Source organism: Denticeps clupeoides, unplaced genomic scaffold (genome assembly GCF_900700375.1).
Source record: "Denticeps clupeoides unplaced genomic scaffold, fDenClu1.1, whole genome shotgun sequence".
NCBI classification, from domain to species: Eukaryota; Metazoa; Chordata; class Actinopteri; order Clupeiformes; family Denticipitidae; genus Denticeps; species Denticeps clupeoides.
Window position 1 is genome coordinate 34,446 of NW_021629887.1, and position 22,712 is coordinate 57,157.

Consider the following 22,712-nt stretch of genomic DNA (forward strand, 5'->3'; position numbering starts at 1 on the left):
ACAGCCGACGCCTGCACCAACATGAAGTGCAGGAATTGCCTGGACAAAGGCCACATGGCCAAAGACTGCACCGGGCCACGACGCTGCAAGATCTGCGGCGGCGACAACCATCTGGCCCGGTCCTGCCCCCAGTATAAACCTCTTTATTCTGACGCCCTGGTGGACTCCCCCCACCTTGAAGAGGGCCGGAGTCAGTCGCAGGGGGCTCAGGCGATTCCTGCCACCAAGAGCGCAGGGTCGGCTGTGGTTCCGGAGACCCCGGCAACCAGACCTACCAAGAGGAAAGGGGAGATAAAAAAAGACACCGCAGTCAAGCAAAGCAGAAAGGAGGCTGAGACACCAGAAGGGGCCCTTTCTCCAGCCAGGGCCTCTTCAAATAAGGACCGAGAAGTCGACATCCCGCTGGCATTAAGTGCTTCATCGCCAGCGGGAGCGGGAGTTTTGCCCCCTCCACCCCCTCCCCACCTTCCCAGTCAGCCTCTGGAGGGACCCAGAGTGGATGGGGAGGATAAACTCCAATTAGACTACATCGATGAGGGTCTCCGGAGGCTGATGGAGTATGCGGGTGGGGTGGTTGGGTGAAGGGGGGGTTTTATGGCTGGGGTTTTATAATTTTATTTTTTTATTACTTTATGGGTTTTATGGTTTTAGTAATAATTTTATTCATTTTAAATTTTTTAACCCCCCATGGCCGAGTTAAAAATCTTAACATTGAACGTCAGAGGGTTGAAAAATTTCGTAAAACGCACAGCTGTTTTTAACCAACTGGCATCCTCTCCCTTTGACCTGTGTTTACTGCAGGAAGTCCACCTCCGGGACCAGCGAGATGTGGCCATATTCACCCAGAACTGGAACTTGGGTGAGTCTCACTGGAGTGTGGGTGGCGTCCATTCGTCAGGCGTGGGAATCCTTTTTGGGAACCATGCCTTTCAAAGTGTAAGCCCCTTCACGGTTCTTCCCGGAAGGGTGTTGGGGGTGGACGCCACATGGAGGGGGCAGCACATTAGAGTTCTGTGCGTCTACGCTCCAGTGAAAGCCACCTCTCGTATAGAGCTGTTAGAGCAGTTGGTCCCCTTTTGTTTAACATCCAGACATCTCGTCATTGGGGGTGACTTCAACATCTTCCTCGAAGGGAAAAGTGATGTCAGTATTCCACATTTTATTAAGTTTGTGCGTAATTTCAACCTTACTGACGGTTTCAAGTTTTGCAACCCTAGTGATCTGGGAATGACCTGGCACAATACCCGTGGCTCTTGTAGTCGCATCGACTACATTTTAGCAGCACCCCCCATGCGGTTCAAAGCGGTCTCCCTGTCTCCCCAGTGGCCATCGGATCATGTGATGCTGGAGGCAAAGATTATTATCGATGCCCCAGCCCATGGTCCTGGCTACTGGAAATTCAACATCTCTCTTTTAGAAGAGAAGGAGTACAGGGAGCTGTTCTTAGACCAGTTCAAGCTTTGGACCGAGTACAGAGATCCTGGCTCCTCGGTGATAGATTGGTGGGAAGGGGTCAAGAGTAAAATCAAGACCCTTACCATCAACTATTCAAAACAGCGCAGAGCCTCCCAGCGCTGGCGTATCACACGTTTAGAGGAGGAGTTGCAGGAACTGTACTCTCGTTTTAACAATGGGGGGATTTTTAATCCCGGCAGGGCCACGGAGCTCAAGGATCGTTTGCGGCAGCTGCATGAGCAGCAGGCTGAAACGTCCTTGTTCCGTGCCAGGTGTCAAAAGTTGGAGGAAAACGAAAAATGCACAGCATTTTTCTTCAACAGAGTGAGAGACTCCAAAGCGGAGAAAAGTTTCGAAACTCTCCGCAACCAACATGGGGAGTCTCTCACGGACACATCCCAGATGCTAGAGGTTGCAACTTCGTTTTATAAACAACTTTTTAACAAACGGAGTACAGACCCGGTTGGGGGCTCAGGTTTCCTGGCCAAGCTAGAGAAGGTTCTTCCTAGTGATGCCCGGGGCAGCTTAGAGGCTCCCATTACCTTAGAAGAAGTCACCAAGGTAATTCATTGTATGAATCGCCGGAAAACTCCGGGCCTGGATGGACTCCCAGTGGAATTTTATATTTCATTTTGGGATGTCCTGGGACCAGAGTTATTTATGGTTATTGAAGAGGTGCTGAGCCAAGGGAAGCTGACAAAAAGCATGAGGTCAGGTGTGCTCTCCTTGTTGTACAAGAAAGGCGATAAAGCTGACTTGGCCAACTGGAGACCCCTGACCATGCTTTGCGTTGATGCAAAGCTAATCGCGAAGATACTGACTGAGCGCCTGAAGAAAGTTATGACCAGTCTGGTTCATGTTGACCAGACATGCGGTGTCCCTGGACGATCTGCATTCTGGAATTTACACCTGATCCGGGATGCTATCGCATGGGCGGAGGATCGTCAGATCCCCCTCGCAATGGTCAGTTTAGACCAAGAGAAGGCGTTTGATCGTGTAGACCATTGCTTTCTGTTTAAAGTGTTGGAGAGAATGGGGATCGGTGCAAAGTTCATAGGGTGGATCCAGTCCCTCTACCGGGAGGTGGGCAGTCGGGTGTGCCTTAATGGCTCACTCGGCTTTTGGATCCCCCAGATTGGCGGGGTGAGGCAGGGCTGCCCTCTCTCGCCGCTCTTATATGCTCTTTACATCGAGCCCCTGGCAGCTGCCATCCGTGCCAGCCCCACAGTGGATGGTCTGCTGCTTCCAGGAAGTGGTGGTTTAAGGGTTAAACTGGCTCAGTATGCGGATGATACCACCATATTTGCATGCTCGAGCCGGTCCCTCGGTCAGGCGCTGGACCTGGTCCAGGCGTTCGGCAGAGCTTCCGGCGCAGCACTTAATCTTCAAAAGTCGGTGGTTAAGTACTTTGGTGGCTGGAAGGGCAGGGAGGACCTTTTCGGGGACTTACCCCAATGTGAAGGCCCTCTTAAAGTCTTGGGCATCCTCTTCCAGTCTGAAGGGGCGGCCCAGACCAACTGGGAAGAACGCTTGGCTAAGGCTAGACGGAAGATGGGGTTGTGGAAGGGGAGGTCCCTCTCCTTCCTCGGAAAGGTACTGGTGTTAAAGGTGGACATTCTGCCCACATTGCTCTACCTTGCACAGGTGTACCCCCTTCCCCGGGCTATGAAACGGGGTTTAACAAAGGATGTTTTCAGCTTCATCTGGGGGGGCAGGTATGAGTATGTGAGGCGTGAAGTAATGTACCTGAGGAAGGAGGAGGGGGGGAGAGATGTACCTGACATCCCTCTTAAACTCGATTGCCTCTACCTCTCGCAGCTTTGTCGCCGTCTGGTCGCTCCTCAAGAGCACCCCCACCAATACCTCGTACGTCTGTGGCTGAGTTTCCCGATGCGCCATTTGGGCCCATTGTGGACAAACGCTGTTCCCAAGGCCGAGACGCTGCCTGCCCACTACAGGTATGCTGTTAGACTGGGTAAGTCCATCCAGGCAGACAGTCTCGGTGAAGCCTTGCTGAAGCATAGGGTCTTGTATAAGACTCTGCTCAGTACAAGGGGTACTCAAGCCCTTTTGGGGCTTGAGGAAGGCACTTGGGTCAGGATTCAGCCACCTGAGTTAGATCACCGTCTGCAAGACCTCAACTGGCGTTGCCTCCACGGCAAGCTGCCAGTAAGAGAGGTCCTGCACAGGCATGGACTGACCAGGCACCCCAAGTGCCCACAGTCCCAGTGTAACAAGGACGAGTCCATTAGACACGTTATGTGGGACTGTGGGCATGCCAAAGCAATCTGGCGTCTGGTTGGCAGCCTGTGCAGAAAGCTAGACCAGCAGACGGTACTGACGTACGAGAAGATCCTACACGGATGGCCACTGGGACCAGTGGGGTCAACAGCCCTTCGGGTGTGGGAGGTCGTTAGCATTACCAAATCTGCCATCTGGGATGCGAGGGCCGCTCTCATCCGGAGGGGGACGGACTTCACTCCCCAGGGTGTCTTCCATAAAATCCGGGCTGAACTCGACTTCAGGATGGAGAAGGACGTCACCAATATGGGCTACGAAGAGGCTACTCTTAAGTGGCACGCCCTTCTGGGCTCGTAGCCCAGTTGCCATTTTTTGTGGCGTCCGGACCATCTTCTCTTTTGTCCTCAAAGCAAGTAGTGGCTGCAGTTTTATTTAAAACAAAAAAGCTCAAAAAGCTAAAGCGACTGCCTTTTATTTTTAAACTAGGGTGTGGATCTATTTGATTTATTTATTTAAGTTTGGTGTGTTGTTTAAGTAAATATATAAAGGAAAAAATGTATTATGGACTTATCTGATGATTTAAAACGTGTGCACCTATTTATATAATTATTGTGTGAATATATATTTATTTTGACTATTTTCATATCGTGTGGACTTTTGATTGTAAATTTGGTGTGAAAAAAAAAAAAAAAAAAAAAAAAAAACTGTACATGGAGAAATTCATCATTTTAAGCTCTTAAATTTGTTTTTGAATTGATTTATATATTTATTTAACTTATTTTTCAATTTTGTGGTGTGGGATTTGGACCATTTGGAGGGTCCCTTATTCACTTTTGATTTAGGTGGCGTTTTGTTTTTTTAAGAGATTTTTTTCAAGCAGCACACGGCGAGGACACCCTGAAGCGAGCACAGTAGCACCCTGGGGACAGGCCAGGGGGGATCCTCCTTTTTTTGGATCCCAAGCTGCGGTATGTGCATTCCGTTTTTTATTTTGATTTTTTAAGAGGCCATGGGGTTTTTATTATTGTTTTATCTTGTTTTTAAAAGTATCTTAAGATTAATTTAAAAAAGAAATCTTAAGACTTTATAGCAAGACTCTTTATTGATTTTTATTGGAGTTTTAGGAAACATGCTTATTTAATGTGTTTTTATATGACGGTTTTAATTGATGAATATATTGTGTTTTAAGTGTCATACTTTTTTGTATTGTATGAAATTTTCAATAAAGAGAAAATATGAAAAAAAAAAAAAAAAAAAAAATCTGTTCTTATCAGTTTAATATCTGATACGTCCCCCAGCGGGGGACTACATATTAAGCGGATTTTTAGAACAGGGAGTCGGCAAAGGAGCTTGCTCCATCCGCTCCACGCATCGACCCAGTATTGCAGTGCCTCTGGGAGCGGTGCACTTTCTCTGTTGTGTTGCAAATAAAAACTTACCACTCCAACTTGTTGCCTTTTCTCCATCATGTTTTTGACATTCAAAGGCAAGTTTTTTATTCCTTGATATGTTTTCAAGCGCCTTTTTGTTTAAAAGTCCAAGATTTTCAAGCAGGGGTTGCTTACGGCCATACCAGCAGAAGAACGTCTGATCTTGGAAGCTAAGAAGGCTTGGGCCTGGTTAGTACTTGGATGGGAGACTGCCTGTGAAAACCAGGTGTTACAGCTATTGAGAAACGTTTTCAAAATGAAGTTTTTTACATTGCCTTGTCAGCTTTTTTTCAAAGTTAGTTAAGAGGTATTTTTAGTCTTTGTTACGTTTTCCCGCCTTTTTTTTTTTTTTTTTTTTTTTTTTTTTTTTTTTTTTTTTTTACAAGCTGCTCTTTGGTTTTCGTGTCCGTGCCTGCTCTGTGACAATCGTTCGACAGTCGTTCACTGGCTTAACTGTGGAATAGGGTGGAGCTGAATTGATTAGGCGGGGTTGTCCGGCCCTCGGCCTTAAGGTGCGACGCACCCTGATGTCAGCACCAAACACACAAGAGACACTCTCCACCTTTACGGCCCTGTTGTTGTCGCTTGGGCTTCTCTTCATCACGTACAAATCTTTCGCCTTTTACTAAAGATTTCCGTGGAGAGGGGCGTCAACAAGCTCACAATATTTTTGGGGGCTCTGTTTTGACAGAGCTACACGATGGGTTCAAAGAATACTTAAGAAAACGTGGTGTGTTGTGCGCTACGTATACGCGCACCATCCAGCAAATACCGCACACGTTCCGAGAATGGCACGCCACGGCGCCTTTTTCAGGTTATCGCTTCTCGGCCTTTTGGCTAAGATCAAGTGTAGTATCTGTTCTTATCAGTTTAATATCTGATACGTCCCCCAGCGGGGGACTACATATTAAGCGGATTTTTAGAACAGGGAGTCGGCAAAGGAGCTTGCTCCATCCGCTCCACGCATCGACCCAGTATTGCAGTGCCTCTGGGAGCGGTGCACTTTCTCTGTTGTGTTGCAAATAAAAACTTACCACTCCAACTTGTTGCCTTTTCTCCATCATGTTTTTGACATTCAAAGGCAAGTTTTTTATTCCTTGATATGTTTTCAAGCGCCTTTTTGTTTAAAAGTCCAAGATTTTCAAGCAGGGGTTGCTTACGGCCATACCAGCAGAAGAACGTCTGATCTTGGAAGCTAAGAAGGCTTGGGCCTGGTTAGTACTTGGATGGGAGACTGCCTGTGAAAACCAGGTGTTACAGCTATTGAGAAACGTTTTCAAAATGAAGTTTTTTACATTGCCTTGTCAGCTTTTTTTCAAAGTTAGTTAAGAGGTATTTTTAGTCTTTGTTACGTTTTCCCGCCTTTTTTCTTTTTTTTTTTTTTTTTTTTTTTTTTTTTTTTTTACAAGCTGCTCTTTGGTTTTCGTGTCCGTGCCTGCTCTGTGACAATCGTTCGACAGTCGTTCACTGGCTTAACTGTGGAATAGGGTGGAGCTGAATTGATTAGGCGGGGTTGTCCGGCCCTCGGCCTTAAGGTGCGACGCACCCTGATGTCAGCACCAAACACACAAGAGACACTCTCCACCTTTACGGCCCTGTTGTTGTCGCTTGGGCTTCTCTTCATCACGTACAAATCTTTCGCCTTTTACTAAAGATTTCCGTGGAGAGGGGCGTCAACAAGCTCACAATATTTTTGGGGGCTCTGTTTTGACAGAGCTACACGATGGGTTCAAAGAATACTTAAGAAAACGTGGTGTGTTGTGCGCTACGTATACGCGCACCATCCAGCAAATACCGCACACGTTCCGAGAATGGCACGCCACGGCGCCTTTTTCAGGTTATCGCTTCTCGGCCTTTTGGCTAAGATCAAGTGTAGTATCTGTTCTTATCAGTTTAATATCTGATACGTCCCCCAGCGGGGGACTACATATTAAGCGGATTTTTAGAACAGGGAGTCGGCAAAGGAGCTTGCTCCATCCGCTCCACGCATCGACCCAGTATTGCAGTGCCTCTGGGAGCGGTGCACTTTCTCTGTTGTGTTGCAAATAAAAACTTACCACTCCAACTTGTTGCCTTTTCTCCATCATGTTTTTGACATTCAAAGGCAAGTTTTTTATTCCTTGATATGTTTTCAAGCGCCTTTTTGTTTAAAAGTCCAAGATTTTCAAGCAGGGGTTGCTTACGGCCATACCAGCAGAAGAACGTCTGATCTTGGAAGCTAAGAAGGCTTGGGCCTGGTTAGTACTTGGATGGGAGACTGCCTGTGAAAACCAGGTGTTACAGCTATTGAGAAACGTTTTCAAAATGAAGTTTTTTACATTGCCTTGTCAGCTTTTTTTCAAAGTTAGTTAAGAGGTATTTTTAGTCTTTGTTACGTTTTCCCGCCTTTTTTCTTCTTTTTTTTTTTTTTTTTTTTTTTTTTACAAGCTGCTCTTTGGTTTTCGTGTCCGTGCCTGCTCTGTGACAATCGTTCGACAGTCGTTCACTGGCTTAACTGTGGAATAGGGTGGAGCTGAATTGATTAGGCGGGGTTGTCCGGCCCTCGGCCTTAAGGTGCGACGCACCCTGATGTCAGCACCAAACACACAAGAGACACTCTCCACCTTTACGGCCCTGTTGTTGTCGCTTGGGCTTCTCTTCATCACGTACAAATCTTTCGCCTTTTACTAAAGATTTCCGTGGAGAGGGGCGTCAACAAGCTCACAATATTTTTGGGGGCTCTGTTTTGACAGAGCTACACGATGGGTTCAAAGAATACTTAAGAAAACGTGGTGTGTTGTGCGCTACGTATACGCGCACCATCCAGCAAATACCGCACACGTTCCGAGAATGGCACGCCACGGCGCCTTTTTCAGGTTATCGCTTCTCGGCCTTTTGGCTAAGATCAAGTGTAGTATCTGTTCTTATCAGTTTAATATCTGATACGTCCCCCAGCGGGGGACTACATATTAAGCGGATTTTTAGAACAGGGAGTCGGCAAAGGAGCTTGCTCCATCCGCTCCACGCATCGACCCAGTATTGCAGTGCCTCTGGGAGCGGTGCACTTTCTCTGTTGTGTTGCAAATAAAAACTTACCACTCCAACTTGTTGCCTTTTCTCCATCATGTTTTTGACATTCAAAGGCAAGTTTTTTATTCCTTGATATGTTTTCAAGCGCCTTTTTGTTTAAAAGTCCAAGATTTTCAAGCAGGGGTTGCTTACGGCCATACCAGCAGAAGAACGTCTGATCTTGGAAGCTAAGAAGGCTTGGGCCTGGTTAGTACTTGGATGGGAGACTGCCTGTGAAAACCAGGTGTTACAGCTATTGAGAAACGTTTTCAAAATGAAGTTTTTTACATTGCCTTGTCAGCTTTTTTTCAAAGTTAGTTAAGAGGTATTTTTAGTCTTTGTTACGTTTTCCCGCCTTTTTTCTTCTTTTTTTTTTTTTTTTTTTTTTTTTTTTTTTTACAAGCTGCTCTTTGGTTTTCGTGTCCGTGCCTGCTCTGTGACAATCGTTCGACAGTCGTTCACTGGCTTAACTGTGGAATAGGGTGGAGCTGAATTGATTAGGCGGGGTTGTCCGGCCCTCGGCCTTAAGGTGCGACGCACCCTGATGTCAGCACCAAACACACAAGAGACACTCTCCACCTTTACGGCCCTGTTGTTGTCGCTTGGGCTTCTCTTCATCACGTACAAATCTTTCGCCTTTTACTAAAGATTTCCGTGGAGAGGGGCGTCAACAAGCTCACAATATTTTTGGGGGCTCTGTTTTGACAGAGCTACACGATGGGTTCAAAGAATACTTAAGAAAACGTGGTGTGTTGTGCGCTACGTATACGCGCACCATCCAGCAAATACCGCACACGTTCCGAGAATGGCACGCCACGGCGCCTTTTTCAGGTTATCGCTTCTCGGCCTTTTGGCTAAGATCAAGTGTAGTATCTGTTCTTATCAGTTTAATATCTGATACGTCCCCCAGCGGGGGACTACATATTAAGCGGATTTTTAGAACAGGGAGTCGGCAAAGGAGCTTGCTCCATCCGCTCCACGCATCGACCCAGTATTGCAGTGCCTCTGGGAGCGGTGCACTTTCTCTGTTGTGTTGCAAATAAAAACTTACCACTCCAACTTGTTGCCTTTTCTCCATCATGTTTTTGACATTCAAAGGCAAGTTTTTTATTCCTTGATATGTTTTCAAGCGCCTTTTTGTTTAAAAGTCCAAGATTTTCAAGCAGGGGTTGCTTACGGCCATACCAGCAGAAGAACGTCTGATCTTGGAAGCTAAGAAGGCTTGGGCCTGGTTAGTACTTGGATGGGAGACTGCCTGTGAAAACCAGGTGTTACAGCTATTGAGAAACGTTTTCAAAATGAAGTTTTTTACATTGCCTTGTCAGCTTTTTTTCAAAGTTAGTTAAGAGGTATTTTTAGTCTTTGTTACGTTTTCCCGCCTTTTTTCTTCTTTTTTTTTTTTTTTTTTTTTTTTTTTTTTACAAGCTGCTCTTTGGTTTTCGTGTCCGTGCCTGCTCTGTGACAATCGTTCGACAGTCGTTCACTGGCTTAACTGTGGAATAGGGTGGAGCTGAATTGATTAGGCGGGGTTGTCCGGCCCTCGGCCTTAAGGTGCGACGCACCCTGATGTCAGCACCAAACACACAAGAGACACTCTCCACCTTTACGGCCCTGTTGTTGTCGCTTGGGCTTCTCTTCATCACGTACAAATCTTTCGCCTTTTACTAAAGATTTCCGTGGAGAGGGGCGTCAACAAGCTCACAATATTTTTGGGGGCTCTGTTTTGACAGAGCTACACGATGGGTTCAAAGAATACTTAAGAAAACGTGGTGTGTTGTGCGCTACGTATACGCGCACCATCCAGCAAATACCGCACACGTTCCGAGAATGGCACGCCACGGCGCCTTTTTCAGGTTATCGCTTCTCGGCCTTTTGGCTAAGATCAAGTGTAGTATCTGTTCTTATCAGTTTAATATCTGATACGTCCCCCAGCGGGGGACTACATATTAAGCGGATTTTTAGAACAGGGAGTCGGCAAAGGAGCTTGCTCCATCCGCTCCACGCATCGACCCAGTATTGCAGTGCCTCTGGGAGCGGTGCACTTTCTCTGTTGTGTTGCAAATAAAAACTTACCACTCCAACTTGTTGCCTTTTCTCCATCATGTTTTTGACATTCAAAGGCAAGTTTTTTATTCCTTGATATGTTTTCAAGCGCCTTTTTGTTTAAAAGTCCAAGATTTTCAAGCAGGGGTTGCTTACGGCCATACCAGCAGAAGAACGTCTGATCTTGGAAGCTAAGAAGGCTTGGGCCTGGTTAGTACTTGGATGGGAGACTGCCTGTGAAAACCAGGTGTTACAGCTATTGAGAAACGTTTTCAAAATGAAGTTTTTTACATTGCCTTGTCAGCTTTTTTTCAAAGTTAGTTAAGAGGTTTTTTTAGTCTTTGTTACGTTTTCCCGCCTTTTTTTTTTTTTTTTTTTTTTTTTTTTTTTTTTTTTTTTTTTACAAGCTGCTCTTTGGTTTTCGTGTCCGTGCCTGCTCTGTGACAATCGTTCGACAGTCGTTCACTGGCTTAACTGTGGAATAGGGTGGAGCTGAATTGATTAGGCGGGGTTGTCCGGCCCTCGGCCTTAAGGTGCGACGCACCCTGATGTCAGCACCAAACACACAAGAGACACTCTCCACCTTTACGGCCCTGTTGTTGTCGCTTGGGCTTCTCTTCATCACGTACAAATCTTTCGCCTTTTACTAAAGATTTCCGTGGAGAGGGGCGTCAACAAGCTCACAATATTTTTGGGGGCTCTGTTTTGACAGAGCTACACGATGGGTTCAAAGAATACTTAAGAAAACGTGGTGTGTTGTGCGCTACGTATACGCGCACCATCCAGCAAATACCGCACACGTTCCGAGAATGGCACGCCACGGCGCCTTTTTCAGGTTATCGCTTCTCGGCCTTTTGGCTAAGATCAAGTGTAGTATCTGTTCTTATCAGTTTAATATCTGATACGTCCCCCAGCGGGGGACTACATATTAAGCGGATTTTTAGAACAGGGAGTCGGCAAAGGAGCTTGCTCCATCCGCTCCACGCATCGACCCAGTATTGCAGTGCCTCTGGGAGCGGTGCACTTTCTCTGTTGTGTTGCAAATAAAAACTTACCACTCCAACTTGTTGCCTTTTCTCCATCATGTTTTTGACATTCAAAGGCAAGTTTTTTATTCCTTGATATGTTTTCAAGCGCCTTTTTGTTTAAAAGTCCAAGATTTTCAAGCAGGGGTTGCTTACGGCCATACCAGCAGAAGAACGTCTGATCTTGGAAGCTAAGAAGGCTTGGGCCTGGTTAGTACTTGGATGGGAGACTGCCTGTGAAAACCAGGTGTTACAGCTATTGAGAAACGTTTTCAAAATGAAGTTTTTTACATTGCCTTGTCAGCTTTTTTTCAAAGTTAGTTAAGGGGTATTTTTAGTCTTTGTTACGTTTTCCCGCCTTTTTTCTTCTTTTTTTTTTTTTTTTTTTTTTTTTTTTTTTTACAAGCTGCTCTTTGGTTTTCGTGTCCGTGCCTGCTCTGTGACAATCGTTCGACAGTCGTTCACTGGCTTAACTGTGGAATAGGGTGGAGCTGAATTGATTAGGCGGGGTTGTCCGGCCCTCGGCCTTAAGGTGCGACGCACCCTGATGTCAGCACCAAACACACAAGAGACACTCTCCACCTTTACGGCCCTGTTGTTGTCGCTTGGGCTTCTCTTCATCACGTACAAATCTTTCGCCTTTTACTAAAGATTTCCGTGGAGAGGGGCGTCAACAAGCTCACAATATTTTTGGGGGCTCTGTTTTGACAGAGCTACACGATGGGTTCAAAGAATACTTAAGAAAACGTGGTGTGTTGTGCGCTACGTATACGCGCACCATCCAGCAAATACCGCACACGTTCCGAGAATGGCACGCCACGGCGCCTTTTTCAGGTTATCGCTTCTCGGCCTTTTGGCTAAGATCAAGTGTAGTATCTGTTCTTATCAGTTTAATATCTGATACGTCCCCCAGCGGGGGACTACATATTAAGCGGATTTTTAGAACAGGGAGTCGGCAAAGGAGCTTGCTCCATCCGCTCCACGCATCGACCCAGTATTGCAGTGCCTCTGGGAGCGGTGCACTTTCTCTGTTGTGTTGCAAATAAAAACTTACCACTCCAACTTGTTGCCTTTTCTCCATCATGTTTTTGACATTCAAAGGCAAGTTTTTTATTCCTTGATATGTTTTCAAGCGCCTTTTTGTTTAAAAGTCCAAGATTTTCAAGCAGGGGTTGCTTACGGCCATACCAGCAGAAGAACGTCTGATCTTGGAAGCTAAGAAGGCTTGGGCCTGGTTAGTACTTGGATGGGAGACTGCCTGTGAAAACCAGGTGTTACAGCTATTGAGAAACGTTTTCAAAATGAAGTTTTTTACATTGCCTTGTCAGCTTTTTTCCAAAGTTAGTTAAGAGGTATTTTTAGTCTTTGTTACGTTTTCCCGCCTTTTTTCTTCTTTTTTTTTTTTTTTTTTTTTTTTTTTTTTTACAAGCTGCTCTTTGGTTTTCGTGTCCGTGCCTGCTCTGTGACAATCGTTCGACAGTCGTTCACTGGCTTAACTGTGGAATAGGGTGGAGCTGAATTGATTAGGCGGGGTTGTCCGGCCCTCGGCCTTAAGGTGCGACGCACCCTGATGTCAGCACCAAACACACAAGAGACACTCTCCACCTTTACGGCCCTGTTGTTGTCGCTTGGGCTTCTCTTCATCACGTACAAATCTTTCGCCTTTTACTAAAGATTTCCGTGGAGAGGGGCGTCAACAAGCTCACAATATTTTTGGGGGCTCTGTTTTGACAGAGCTACACGATGGGTTCAAAGAATACTTAAGAAAACGTGGTGTGTTGTGCGCTACGTATACGCGCACCATCCAGCAAATACCGCACACGTTCCGAGAATGGCACGCCACGGCGCCTTTTTCAGGTTATCGCTTCTCGGCCTTTTGGCTAAGATCAAGTGTAGTATCTGTTCTTATCAGTTTAATATCTGATACGTCCCCCAGCGGGGGACTACATATTAAGCGGATTTTTAGAACAGGGAGTCGGCAAAGGAGCTTGCTCCATCCGCTCCACGCATCGACCCAGTATTGCAGTGCCTCTGGGAGCGGTGCACTTTCTCTGTTGTGTTGCAAATAAAAACTTACCACTCCAACTTGTTGCCTTTTCTCCATCATGTTTTTGACATTCAAAGGCAAGTTTTTTATTCCTTGATATGTTTTCAAGCGCCTTTTTGTTTAAAAGTCCAAGATTTTCAAGCAGGGGTTGCTTACGGCCATACCAGCAGAAGAACGTCTGATCTTGGAAGCTAAGAAGGCTTGGGCCTGGTTAGTACTTGGATGGGAGACTGCCTGTGAAAACCAGGTGTTACAGCTATTGAGAAACGTTTTCAAAATGAAGTTTTTTACATTGCCTTGTCAGCTTTTTTTCAAAGTTAGTTAAGAGGTATTTTTAGTCTTTGTTACGTTTTCCCGCCTTTTTTCTTCTTTTTTTTTTTTTTTTTTTTTTTTTTTTTTTTACAAGCTGCTCTTTGGTTTTCGTGTCCGTGCCTGCTCTGTGACAATCGTTCGACAGTCGTTCACTGGCTTAACTGTGGAATAGGGTGGAGCTGAATTGATTAGGCGGGGTTGTCCGGCCCTCGGCCTTAAGGTGCGACGCACCCTGATGTCAGCACCAAACACACAAGAGACACTCTCCACCTTTACGGCCCTGTTGTTGTCGCTTGGGCTTCTCTTCATCACGTACAAATCTTTCGCCTTTTACTAAAGATTTCCGTGGAGAGGGGCGTCAACAAGCTCACAATATTTTTGGGGGCTCTGTTTTGACAGAGCTACACGATGGGTTCAAAGAATACTTAAGAAAACGTGGTGTGTTGTGCGCTACGTATACGCGCACCATCCAGCAAATACCGCACACGTTCCGAGAATGGCACGCCACGGCGCCTTTTTCAGGTTATCGCTTCTCGGCCTTTTGGCTAAGATCAAGTGTAGTATCTGTTCTTATCAGTTTAATATCTGATACGTCCCCCAGCGGGGGACTACATATTAAGCGGATTTTTAGAACAGGGAGTCGGCAAAGGAGCTTGCTCCATCCGCTCCACGCATCGACCCAGTATTGCAGTGCCTCTGGGAGCGGTGCACTTTCTCTGTTGTGTTGCAAATAAAAACTTACCACTCCAACTTGTTGCCTTTTCTCCATCATGTTTTTGACATTCAAAGGCAAGTTTTTTATTCCTTGATATGTTTTCAAGCGCCTTTTTGTTTAAAAGTCCAAGATTTTCAAGCAGGGGTTGCTTACGGCCATACCAGCAGAAGAACGTCTGATCTTGGAAGCTAAGAAGGCTTGGGCCTGGTTAGTACTTGGATGGGAGACTGCCTGTGAAAACCAGGTGTTACAGCTATTGAGAAACGTTTTCAAAATGAAGTTTTTTACATTGCCTTGTCAGCTTTTTTTCAAAGTTAGTTAAGAGGTATTTTTAGTCTTTGTTACGTTTTCCCGCCTTTTTTCTTCTTTTTTTTTTTTTTTTTTTTTTTTTTTTTTTTTACAAGCTGCTCTTTGGTTTTCGTGTCCGTGCCTGCTCTGTGACAATCGTTCGACAGTCGTTCACTGGCTTAACTGTGGAATAGGGTGGAGCTGAATTGATTAGGCGGGGTTGTCCGGCCCTCGGCCTTAAGGTGCGACGCACCCTGATGTCAGCACCAAACACACAAGAGACACTCTCCACCTTTACGGCCCTGTTGTTGTCGCTTGGGCTTCTCTTCATCACGTACAAATCTTTCGCCTTTTACTAAAGATTTCCGTGGAGAGGGGCGTCAACAAGCTCACAATATTTTTGGGGGCTCTGTTTTGACAGAGCTACACGATGGGTTCAAAGAATACTTAAGAAAACGTGGTGTGTTGTGCGCTACGTATACGCGCACCATCCAGCAAATACCGCACACGTTCCGAGAATGGCACGCCACGGCGCCTTTTTCAGGTTATCGCTTCTCGGCCTTTTGGCTAAGATCAAGTGTAGTATCTGTTCTTATCAGTTTAATATCTGATACGTCCCCCAGCGGGGGACTACATATTAAGCGGATTTTTAGAACAGGGAGTCGGCAAAGGAGCTTGCTCCATCCGCTCCACGCATCGACCCAGTATTGCAGTGCCTCTGGGAGCGGTGCACTTTCTCTGTTGTGTTGCAAATAAAAACTTACCACTCCAACTTGTTGCCTTTTCTCCATCATGTTTTTGACATTCAAAGGCAAGTTTTTTATTCCTTGATATGTTTTCAAGCGCCTTTTTGTTTAAAAGTCCAAGATTTTCAAGCAGGGGTTGCTTACGGCCATACCAGCAGAAGAACGTCTGATCTTGGAAGCTAAGAAGGCTTGGGCCTGGTTAGTACTTGGATGGGAGACTGCCTGTGAAAACCAGGTGTTACAGCTATTGAGAAACGTTTTCAAAATGAAGTTTTTTACATTGCCTTGTCAGCTTTTTTTCAAAGTTAGTTAAGAGGTATTTTTTGTTTTTTTTACTTTTTCCCGCCTTTTTTTTTTTTTTTTTTTTTTTTTTTTTTTTTTTTTTTTTTTACAAGCTGCTCTTTGGTTTTCGTGTCCGTGCCTGCTCTGTGACAATCGTTCGACAGTCGTTCACTGGCTTAACTGTGGAATAGGGTGGAGCTGAATTGATTAGGCGGGGTTGTCCGGCCCTCGGCCTTAAGGTGCGACGCACCCTGATGTCAGCACCAAACACACAAGAGACACTCTCCACCTTTACGGCCCTGTTGTTGTCGCTTGGGCTTCTCTTCATCACGTACAAATCTTTCGCCTTTTACTAAAGATTTCCGTGGAGAGGGGCGTCAACAAGCTCACAATATTTTTGGGGGCTCTGTTTTGACAGAGCTACACGATGGGTTCAAAGAATACTTAAGAAAACGTGGTGTGTTGTGCGCTACGTATACGCGCACCATCCAGCAAATACCGCACACGTTCCGAGAATGGCACGCCACGGCGCCTTTTTCAGGTTATCGCTTCTCGGCCTTTTGGCTAAGATCAAGTGTAGTATCTGTTCTTATCAGTTTAATATCTGATACGTCCCCCAGCGGGGGACTACATATTAAGCGGATTTTTAGAACAGGGAGTCGGCAAAGGAGCTTGCTCCATCCGCTCCACGCATCGACCCAGTATTGCAGTGCCTCTGGGAGCGGTGCACTTTCTCTGTTGTGTTGCAAATAAAAACTTACCACTCCAACTTGTTGCCTTTTCTCCATCATGTTTTTGACATTCAAAGGCAAGTTTTTTATTCCTTGATATGTTTTCAAGCGCCTTTTTGTTTAAAAGTCCAAGATTTTCAAGCAGGGGTTGCTTACGGCCATACCAGCAGAAGAACGTCTGATCTTGGAAGCTAAGAAGGCTTGGGCCTGGTTAGTACTTGGATGGGAGACTGCCTGTGAAAACCAGGTGTTACAGCTATTGAGAAACGTTTTCAAAATGAAGTTTTTTACATTGCCTTGTCAGCTTTTTTTCAAAGTTAGTTAAGAGGTATTTTTAGTCTTTGTTACGTTTTCCCGCCTTTTTTTTTTTTTTTTTTTTTTTTTTTTTTTTTTTTTTTTTTTACAAGCTGCTCTTTGGTTTTCGTGTCCGTGCCTGCTCTGTGACAATCGTTCGACAGTCGTTCACTGGCTTAACTGTGGAATAGGGTGGAGCTGAATTGATTAGGCGGGGTTGTCCGGCCCTCGGCCTTAAGGTGCGACGCACCCTGATGTCAGCACCAAACACACAAGAGACACTCTCCACCTTTACGGCCCTGTTGTTGTCGCTTGGGCTTCTCTTCATCACGTACAAATCTTTCGCCTTTTACTAAAGATTTCCGTGGAGAGGGGCGTCAACAAGCTCACAATATTTTTGGGGGCTCTGTTTTGACAGAGCTACACGATGGGTTCAAAGAATACTTAAGAAAACGTGGTGTGTTGTGCGCTACGTATACGCACACCATCCAGCAAATACCGCACACGTTCCGAGAATGGCACGCCACGGCGCCTTTTTCAGGTTATCGCTTCTCGGCCTTTTGGCTAAGATCAAGTGTAGTATCTGTTCTTATCAGTTTAATATCTGATACGTCCCCCAGCGGGGGACTACATATTAAGCGGATTTTTAGAACAGGGAGTCGGCAAAGGAGCTTGCTCCATCCGCTCCACGCATCGACCCAGTATTGCAGTGCCTCTGGGAGCGGTGCACTTTCTCTGTTGTGTTGCAAATAAAAACTTACCACTCCAACTTGTTGCCTTTTCTCCATCATGTTTTTGACATTCAAAGGCAAGTTTTTTATTCCTTGATATGTTTTCAAGCGCCTTTTTGTTTAAAAGTCCAAGATTTTCAAGCAGGGGTTGCTTACGGCCATACCAGCAGAAGAACGTCTGATCTTGGAAGCTAAGAAGGCTTGGGCCTGGTTAGTACTTGGATGGGAGACTGCCTGTGAAAACCAGGTGTTACAGCTATTGAGAAACTTTTTCAAAATGAAGTTTTTTACATTGCCTTGTCAGCTTTTTTTCAAAGTTAGTTAAGAGGTATTTTTAGTCTTTGTTACGTTTTCCCGCCTTTTTTCTTCTTTTTTTTTTTTTTTTTTTTTTTTTTTTTTTACAAGCTGCTCTTTGGTTTTCGTGTCCGTGCCTGCTCTGTGACAATCGTTCGACAGTCGTTCACTGGCTTAACTGTGGAATAGGGTGGAGCTGAATTGATAAGGCGGGGTTGTCCGGCCCTCGGCCTTAAGGTGCGACGCACCCTGATGTCAGCACCAAACACACAAGAGACACTCTCCACCTTTACGGCCCTGTTGTTGTCGCTTGGGCTTCTCTTCATCACGTACAAATCTTTCGCCTTTTACTAAAGATTTCCGTGGAGAGGGGCGTCAACAAGCTCACAATATTTTTGGGGGCTCTGTTTTGACAGAGCTACACGATGGGTTCAAAGAATACTTAAGAAAACGTGGTGTGTTGTGCGCTACGTATACGCGCACCATCCAGCAAATACCGCACACGTTCCGAGAATGGCACGCCACGGCGCCTTTTTCAGGTTATCGCTTCTCGGCCTTTTGGCTAAGATCAAGTGTAGTATCTGTTCTTATCAGTTTAATATCTGATACGTCCCCCAGCGGGGGACTACATATTAAGCGGATTTTTAGAACAGGGAGTCGGCAAAGGAGCTTGCTCCATCCGCTCCACGCATCGACCCAGTATTGCAGTGCCTCTGGGAGCGGTGCACTTTCTCTGTTGTGTTGCAAATAAAAACTTACCACTCCAACTTGTTGCCTTTTCTCCATCATGTTTTTGACATTCAAAGGCAAGTTTTTTATTCCTTGATATGTTTTCAAGCGCCTTTTTGTTTAAAAGTCCAAGATTTTCAAGCAGGGGTTGCTTACGGCCATACCAGCAGAAGAACGTCTGATCTTGGAAGCTAAGAAGGCTTGGGCCTGGTTAGTACTTGGATGGGAGACTGCCTGTGAAAACCAGGTGTTACAGCTATTGAGAAACGTTTTCAAAATGAAGTTTTTTACATTGCCTTGTCAGCTTTTTTTCAAAGTTAGTTAAGAGGTATTTTTAGTCTTTGTTACGTTTTCCCGCCTTTTTTCTTCTTTTTTTTTTTTTTTTTTTTTTTTTTTTTTTTTTTTTTACAAGCTGCTCTTTGGTTTTCGTGTCCGTGCCTGCTCTGTGACAATCGTTCGACAGTCGTTCACTGGCTTAACTGTGGAATAGGGTGGAGCTGAATTGATTAGGCGGGGTTGTCCGGCCCTCGGCCTTAAGGTGCGACGCACCCTGATGTCAGCACCAAACACACAAGAGACACTCTCCACCTTTACGGCCCTGTTGTTGTCGCTTGGGCTTCTCTTCATCACGTACAAATCTTTCGCCTTTTACTAAAGATTTCCGTGGAGAGGGGCGTCAACAAGCTCACAATATTTTTGGGGGCTCTGTTTTGACAGAGCTACACGATGGGTTCAAAGAATACTTAAGAAAACGTGGTGTGTTGTGCGCTACGTATACGCGCACCATCCAGCAAATACCGCACACGTTCCGAGAATGGCACGCCACGGCGCCTTTTTCAGGTTATCGCTTCTCGGCCTTTTGGCTAAGATCAAGTGTAGTATCTGTTCTTATCAGTTTAATATCTGATACGTCCCCCAGCGGGGGACTACATATTAAGCGGATTTTTAGAACAGGGAGTCGGCAAAGGAGCTTGCTCCATCCGCTCCACGCATCGACCCAGTATTGCAGTGCCTCTGGGAGCGGTGCACTTTCTCTGTTGTGTTGCAAATAAAAACTTACCACTCCAACTTGTTGCCTTTTCTCCATCATGTTTTTGACATTCAAAGGCAAGTTTTTTATTCCTTGATATGTTTTCAAGCGCCTTTTTGTTTAAAAGTCCAAGATTTTCAAGCAGGGGTTGCTTACGGCCATACCAGCAGAAGAACGTCTGATCTTGGAAGCTAAGAAGGCTTGGGCCTGGTTAGTACTTGGATGGGAGACTGCCTGTGAAAACCAGGTGTTACAGCTATTGAGAAACGTTTTCAAAATGAAGTTTTTTACATTGCCTTGTCAGCTTTTTTTCAAAGTTAGTTAAGAGGTATTTTTAGTCTTTGTTACGTTTTCCCGCCTTTTTTTTTTTTTTTTTTTTTTTTTTTTTTTTTTTTTTTTTTTACAAGCTGCTCTTTGGTTTTCGTGTCCGTGCCTGCTCTGTGACAATCGTTCGACAGTCGTTCACTGGCTTAACTGTGGAATAGGGTGGAGCTGAATTGATTAGGCGGGGTTGTCCGGCCCTCGGCCTTAAGGTGCGACGCACCCTGATGTCAGCACCAAACACACAAGAGACACTCTCCACCTTTACGGCCCTGTTGTTGTCGCTTGGGCTTCTCTTCATCACGTACAAATCTTTCGCCTTTTACTAAAGATTTCCGTGGAGAGGGGCGTCAACAAGCTCACAATATTTTTGGGGGCTCTGTTTTGACAGAGCTACACGATGGGTTCAAAGAATACTTAAGAAAACGTGGTGTGTTGTGCGCTACGTATACGCGCACCATCCAGCAAATACCGCACACGTTCCGAGAATGGCACGCCACGGCGCCTTTTTCAGGTTATCGCTTCTCGGCCTTTTGGCTAAGATCAAGTGTAGTATCTGTTCTTATCAGTTTAATATCTGATACGTCCCCCAGCGGGGGACTACATATTAAGCGGATTTTTAGAACAGGGAGTCGGCAAAGGAGCTTGCTCCATCCGCTCCACGCATCGACCCAGTATTGCAGTGCCTCTGGGAGCGGTGCACTTTCTCTGTTGTGTTGCAAATAAAAACTTACCACTCCAACTTGTTGCCTTTTCTCCATCATGTTTTTGACATTCAAAGGCAAGTTTTTTATTCCTTGATATGTTTTCAAGCGCCTTTTTGTTTAAAAGTCCAAGATTTTCAAGCAGGGGTTGCTTACGGCCATACCAGCAGAAGAACGTCTGATCTTGGAAGCTAAGAAGGCTTGGGCCTGGTTAGTACTTGGATGGGAGACTGCCTGTGAAAACCAGGTGTTACAGCTATTGAGAAACGTTTTCAAAATGAAGTTTTTTACATTGCCTTGTCAGCTTTTTTTCAAAGTTAGTTAAGGGGTATTTTTAGTCTTTGTTACGTTTTCCCGCCTTTTTTCTTCTTTTTTTTTTTTTTTTTTTTTTTTTTTTTTTTTTTTACAAGCTGCTCTTTGGTTTTCGTGTCCGTGCCTGCTCTGTGACAATCGTTCGACAGTCGTTCACTGGCTTAACTGTGGAATAGGGTGGAGCTGAATTGATTAGGCGGGGTTGTCCGGCCCTCGGCCTTAAGGTGCGACGCACCCTGATGTCAGCACCAAACACACAAGAGACACTCTCCACCTTTACGGCCCTGTTGTTGTCGCTTGGGCTTCTCTTCATCACGTACAAATCTTTCGCCTTTTACTAAAGATTTCCGTGGAGAGGGGCGTCAACAAGCTCACAATATTTTTGGGGGCTCTGTTTTGACAGAGCTACACGATGGGTTCAAAGAATACTTAAGAAAACGTGGTGTGTTGTGCGCTACGTATACGCGCACCATCCAGCAAATACCGCACACGTTCCGAGAATGGCACGCCACGGCGCCTTTTTCAGGTTATCGCTTCTCGGCCTTTTGGCTAAGATCAAGTGTAGTATCTGTTCTTATCAGTTTAATATCTGATACGTCCCCCCGCGGGGGGACTACATATTAAGCGGATTTTTAGAACAGGGAGTCGGCAAAGGAGCTTGCTCCATCCGCTCCACGCATCGACCCAGTATTGCAGTGCCTCTGGGAGCGGTGCACTTTCTCTGTTGTGTTGCAAATAAAAACTTACCACTCCAACTTGTTGCCTTTTCTCCATCATGTTTTTGACATTCAAAGGCAAGTTTTTTATTCCTTGATATGTTTTCAAGCGCCTTTTTGTTTAAAAGTCCAAGATTTTCAAGCAGGGGTTGCTTACGGCCATACCAGCAGAAGAACGTCTGATCTTGGAAGCTAAGAAGGCTTGGGCCTGGTTAGTACTTGGATGGGAGACTGCCTGTGAAAACCAGGTGTTACAGCTATTGAGAAACGTTTTCAAAATGAAGTTTTTTACATTGCCTTGTCAGCTTTTTTTCAAAGTTAGTTAAGAGGTATTTTTAGTCTTTGTTACGTTTTCCCGCCTTTTTTCTTCTTTTTTTTTTTTTTTTTTTTTTTTTTTTTTTTTTTACAAGCTGCTCTTTGGTTTTCGTGTCCGTGCCTGCTCTGTGACAATCGTTCGACAGTCGTTCACTGGCTTAACTGTGGAATAGGGTGGAGCTGAATTGATTAGGCGGGGTTGTCCGGCCCTCGGCCTTAAGGTGCGACGCACCCTGATGTCAGCACCAAACACACAAGAGACACTCTCCACCTTTACGGCCCTGTTGTTGTCGCTTGGGCTTCTCTTCATCACGTACAAATCTTTCGCCTTTTACTAAAGATTTCCGTGGAGAGGGGCGTCAACAAGCTCACAATATTTTTGGGGGCTCTGTTTTGACAGAGCTACACGATGGGTTCAAAGAATACTTAAGAAAACGTGGTGTGTTGTGCGCTACGTATACGCGCACCATCCAGCAAATACCGCACACGTTCCGAGAATGGCACGCCACGGCGCCTTTTTCAGGTTATCGCTTCTCGGCCTTTTGGCTAAGATCAAGTGTAGTATCTGTTCTTATCAGTTTAATATCTGATACGTCCCCCAGCGGGGGACTACATATTAAGCGGATTTTTAGAACAGGGAGTCGGCAAAGGAGCTTGCTCCATCCGCTCCACGCATCGACCCAGTATTGCAGTGCCTCTGGGAGCGGTGCACTTTCTCTGTTGTGTTGCAAATAAAAACTTACCACTCCAACTTGTTGCCTTTTCTCCATCATGTTTTTGACATTCAAAGGCAAGTTTTTTATTCCTTGATATGTTTTCAAGCGCCTTTTTGTTTAAAAGTCCAAGATTTTCAAGCAGGGGGTGCTTACGGCCATACCAGCAGAGAACGCCGATTTGTCTGAT

General features: G+C 45.4%; 34 non-coding genes and 1 pseudogene across 34 annotated transcripts; all 35 read left to right on the forward strand.

Annotated features, from left to right (window-relative positions):
- The first annotated feature begins 4,889 nt into the window (after positions 1–4,889).
- LOC114776575 (uncharacterized) lies at positions 4,890–5,109 on the forward strand (annotated as a pseudogene).
- A 598-nt stretch (positions 5,110–5,707) lies between these two features.
- On the forward strand, positions 5,708–5,821 carry LOC114776606 (U5 spliceosomal RNA). Its single transcript, XR_003745607.1, has one exon. It is a non-coding gene; the product is annotated as a U5 spliceosomal RNA (small nuclear RNA).
- A 122-nt stretch (positions 5,822–5,943) lies between these two features.
- On the forward strand, positions 5,944–6,134 carry LOC114776557 (U2 spliceosomal RNA). Its single transcript, XR_003745563.1, has one exon. It is a non-coding gene; the product is annotated as a U2 spliceosomal RNA (small nuclear RNA).
- A 596-nt stretch (positions 6,135–6,730) lies between these two features.
- LOC114776607 (U5 spliceosomal RNA) lies at positions 6,731–6,844 on the forward strand. The gene has a single exon (XR_003745608.1). It is a non-coding gene; the product is annotated as a U5 spliceosomal RNA (small nuclear RNA).
- A 122-nt stretch (positions 6,845–6,966) lies between these two features.
- Positions 6,967–7,157, forward strand: LOC114776558 (U2 spliceosomal RNA). The gene has a single exon (XR_003745564.1). It is a non-coding gene; the product is annotated as a U2 spliceosomal RNA (small nuclear RNA).
- A 591-nt stretch (positions 7,158–7,748) lies between these two features.
- LOC114776608 (U5 spliceosomal RNA) lies at positions 7,749–7,862 on the forward strand. Its single transcript, XR_003745609.1, has one exon. It is a non-coding gene; the product is annotated as a U5 spliceosomal RNA (small nuclear RNA).
- A 122-nt stretch (positions 7,863–7,984) lies between these two features.
- On the forward strand, positions 7,985–8,175 carry LOC114776559 (U2 spliceosomal RNA). The gene has a single exon (XR_003745565.1). It is a non-coding gene; the product is annotated as a U2 spliceosomal RNA (small nuclear RNA).
- A 597-nt stretch (positions 8,176–8,772) lies between these two features.
- Positions 8,773–8,886, forward strand: LOC114776609 (U5 spliceosomal RNA). The gene has a single exon (XR_003745610.1). It is a non-coding gene; the product is annotated as a U5 spliceosomal RNA (small nuclear RNA).
- Positions 8,887–9,008: 122 nt separating this feature from the next.
- LOC114776560 (U2 spliceosomal RNA) lies at positions 9,009–9,199 on the forward strand. The gene has a single exon (XR_003745566.1). It is a non-coding gene; the product is annotated as a U2 spliceosomal RNA (small nuclear RNA).
- Positions 9,200–9,794: 595 nt separating this feature from the next.
- On the forward strand, positions 9,795–9,908 carry LOC114776611 (U5 spliceosomal RNA). The gene has a single exon (XR_003745611.1). It is a non-coding gene; the product is annotated as a U5 spliceosomal RNA (small nuclear RNA).
- A 122-nt stretch (positions 9,909–10,030) lies between these two features.
- On the forward strand, positions 10,031–10,221 carry LOC114776561 (U2 spliceosomal RNA). The gene has a single exon (XR_003745567.1). It is a non-coding gene; the product is annotated as a U2 spliceosomal RNA (small nuclear RNA).
- A 598-nt stretch (positions 10,222–10,819) lies between these two features.
- Positions 10,820–10,933, forward strand: LOC114776612 (U5 spliceosomal RNA). The gene has a single exon (XR_003745612.1). It is a non-coding gene; the product is annotated as a U5 spliceosomal RNA (small nuclear RNA).
- Positions 10,934–11,055: 122 nt separating this feature from the next.
- On the forward strand, positions 11,056–11,246 carry LOC114776562 (U2 spliceosomal RNA). Its single transcript, XR_003745568.1, has one exon. It is a non-coding gene; the product is annotated as a U2 spliceosomal RNA (small nuclear RNA).
- Positions 11,247–11,843: 597 nt separating this feature from the next.
- LOC114776613 (U5 spliceosomal RNA) lies at positions 11,844–11,957 on the forward strand. The gene has a single exon (XR_003745613.1). It is a non-coding gene; the product is annotated as a U5 spliceosomal RNA (small nuclear RNA).
- A 122-nt stretch (positions 11,958–12,079) lies between these two features.
- On the forward strand, positions 12,080–12,270 carry LOC114776563 (U2 spliceosomal RNA). The gene has a single exon (XR_003745569.1). It is a non-coding gene; the product is annotated as a U2 spliceosomal RNA (small nuclear RNA).
- A 596-nt stretch (positions 12,271–12,866) lies between these two features.
- Positions 12,867–12,980, forward strand: LOC114776614 (U5 spliceosomal RNA). The gene has a single exon (XR_003745614.1). It is a non-coding gene; the product is annotated as a U5 spliceosomal RNA (small nuclear RNA).
- A 122-nt stretch (positions 12,981–13,102) lies between these two features.
- Positions 13,103–13,293, forward strand: LOC114776564 (U2 spliceosomal RNA). The gene has a single exon (XR_003745570.1). It is a non-coding gene; the product is annotated as a U2 spliceosomal RNA (small nuclear RNA).
- Positions 13,294–13,890: 597 nt separating this feature from the next.
- On the forward strand, positions 13,891–14,004 carry LOC114776615 (U5 spliceosomal RNA). Its single transcript, XR_003745615.1, has one exon. It is a non-coding gene; the product is annotated as a U5 spliceosomal RNA (small nuclear RNA).
- A 122-nt stretch (positions 14,005–14,126) lies between these two features.
- Positions 14,127–14,317, forward strand: LOC114776565 (U2 spliceosomal RNA). Its single transcript, XR_003745571.1, has one exon. It is a non-coding gene; the product is annotated as a U2 spliceosomal RNA (small nuclear RNA).
- A 598-nt stretch (positions 14,318–14,915) lies between these two features.
- Positions 14,916–15,029, forward strand: LOC114776616 (U5 spliceosomal RNA). Its single transcript, XR_003745616.1, has one exon. It is a non-coding gene; the product is annotated as a U5 spliceosomal RNA (small nuclear RNA).
- Positions 15,030–15,151: 122 nt separating this feature from the next.
- On the forward strand, positions 15,152–15,342 carry LOC114776566 (U2 spliceosomal RNA). The gene has a single exon (XR_003745572.1). It is a non-coding gene; the product is annotated as a U2 spliceosomal RNA (small nuclear RNA).
- A 598-nt stretch (positions 15,343–15,940) lies between these two features.
- On the forward strand, positions 15,941–16,054 carry LOC114776617 (U5 spliceosomal RNA). Its single transcript, XR_003745617.1, has one exon. It is a non-coding gene; the product is annotated as a U5 spliceosomal RNA (small nuclear RNA).
- Positions 16,055–16,176: 122 nt separating this feature from the next.
- LOC114776567 (U2 spliceosomal RNA) lies at positions 16,177–16,367 on the forward strand. Its single transcript, XR_003745573.1, has one exon. It is a non-coding gene; the product is annotated as a U2 spliceosomal RNA (small nuclear RNA).
- A 598-nt stretch (positions 16,368–16,965) lies between these two features.
- LOC114776618 (U5 spliceosomal RNA) lies at positions 16,966–17,079 on the forward strand. Its single transcript, XR_003745618.1, has one exon. It is a non-coding gene; the product is annotated as a U5 spliceosomal RNA (small nuclear RNA).
- Positions 17,080–17,201: 122 nt separating this feature from the next.
- Positions 17,202–17,392, forward strand: LOC114776568 (U2 spliceosomal RNA). Its single transcript, XR_003745574.1, has one exon. It is a non-coding gene; the product is annotated as a U2 spliceosomal RNA (small nuclear RNA).
- A 596-nt stretch (positions 17,393–17,988) lies between these two features.
- LOC114776619 (U5 spliceosomal RNA) lies at positions 17,989–18,102 on the forward strand. The gene has a single exon (XR_003745619.1). It is a non-coding gene; the product is annotated as a U5 spliceosomal RNA (small nuclear RNA).
- A 122-nt stretch (positions 18,103–18,224) lies between these two features.
- On the forward strand, positions 18,225–18,415 carry LOC114776569 (U2 spliceosomal RNA). Its single transcript, XR_003745575.1, has one exon. It is a non-coding gene; the product is annotated as a U2 spliceosomal RNA (small nuclear RNA).
- A 603-nt stretch (positions 18,416–19,018) lies between these two features.
- Positions 19,019–19,132, forward strand: LOC114776620 (U5 spliceosomal RNA). Its single transcript, XR_003745620.1, has one exon. It is a non-coding gene; the product is annotated as a U5 spliceosomal RNA (small nuclear RNA).
- A 122-nt stretch (positions 19,133–19,254) lies between these two features.
- LOC114776570 (U2 spliceosomal RNA) lies at positions 19,255–19,445 on the forward strand. Its single transcript, XR_003745576.1, has one exon. It is a non-coding gene; the product is annotated as a U2 spliceosomal RNA (small nuclear RNA).
- Positions 19,446–20,043: 598 nt separating this feature from the next.
- Positions 20,044–20,157, forward strand: LOC114776621 (U5 spliceosomal RNA). Its single transcript, XR_003745621.1, has one exon. It is a non-coding gene; the product is annotated as a U5 spliceosomal RNA (small nuclear RNA).
- Positions 20,158–20,279: 122 nt separating this feature from the next.
- On the forward strand, positions 20,280–20,470 carry LOC114776571 (U2 spliceosomal RNA). Its single transcript, XR_003745577.1, has one exon. It is a non-coding gene; the product is annotated as a U2 spliceosomal RNA (small nuclear RNA).
- A 601-nt stretch (positions 20,471–21,071) lies between these two features.
- Positions 21,072–21,185, forward strand: LOC114776622 (U5 spliceosomal RNA). The gene has a single exon (XR_003745622.1). It is a non-coding gene; the product is annotated as a U5 spliceosomal RNA (small nuclear RNA).
- Positions 21,186–21,307: 122 nt separating this feature from the next.
- On the forward strand, positions 21,308–21,499 carry LOC114776573 (U2 spliceosomal RNA). The gene has a single exon (XR_003745579.1). It is a non-coding gene; the product is annotated as a U2 spliceosomal RNA (small nuclear RNA).
- A 600-nt stretch (positions 21,500–22,099) lies between these two features.
- Positions 22,100–22,213, forward strand: LOC114776623 (U5 spliceosomal RNA). Its single transcript, XR_003745623.1, has one exon. It is a non-coding gene; the product is annotated as a U5 spliceosomal RNA (small nuclear RNA).
- A 122-nt stretch (positions 22,214–22,335) lies between these two features.
- LOC114776572 (U2 spliceosomal RNA) lies at positions 22,336–22,526 on the forward strand. The gene has a single exon (XR_003745578.1). It is a non-coding gene; the product is annotated as a U2 spliceosomal RNA (small nuclear RNA).
- Positions 22,527–22,712: the final 186 nt, after the last annotated feature.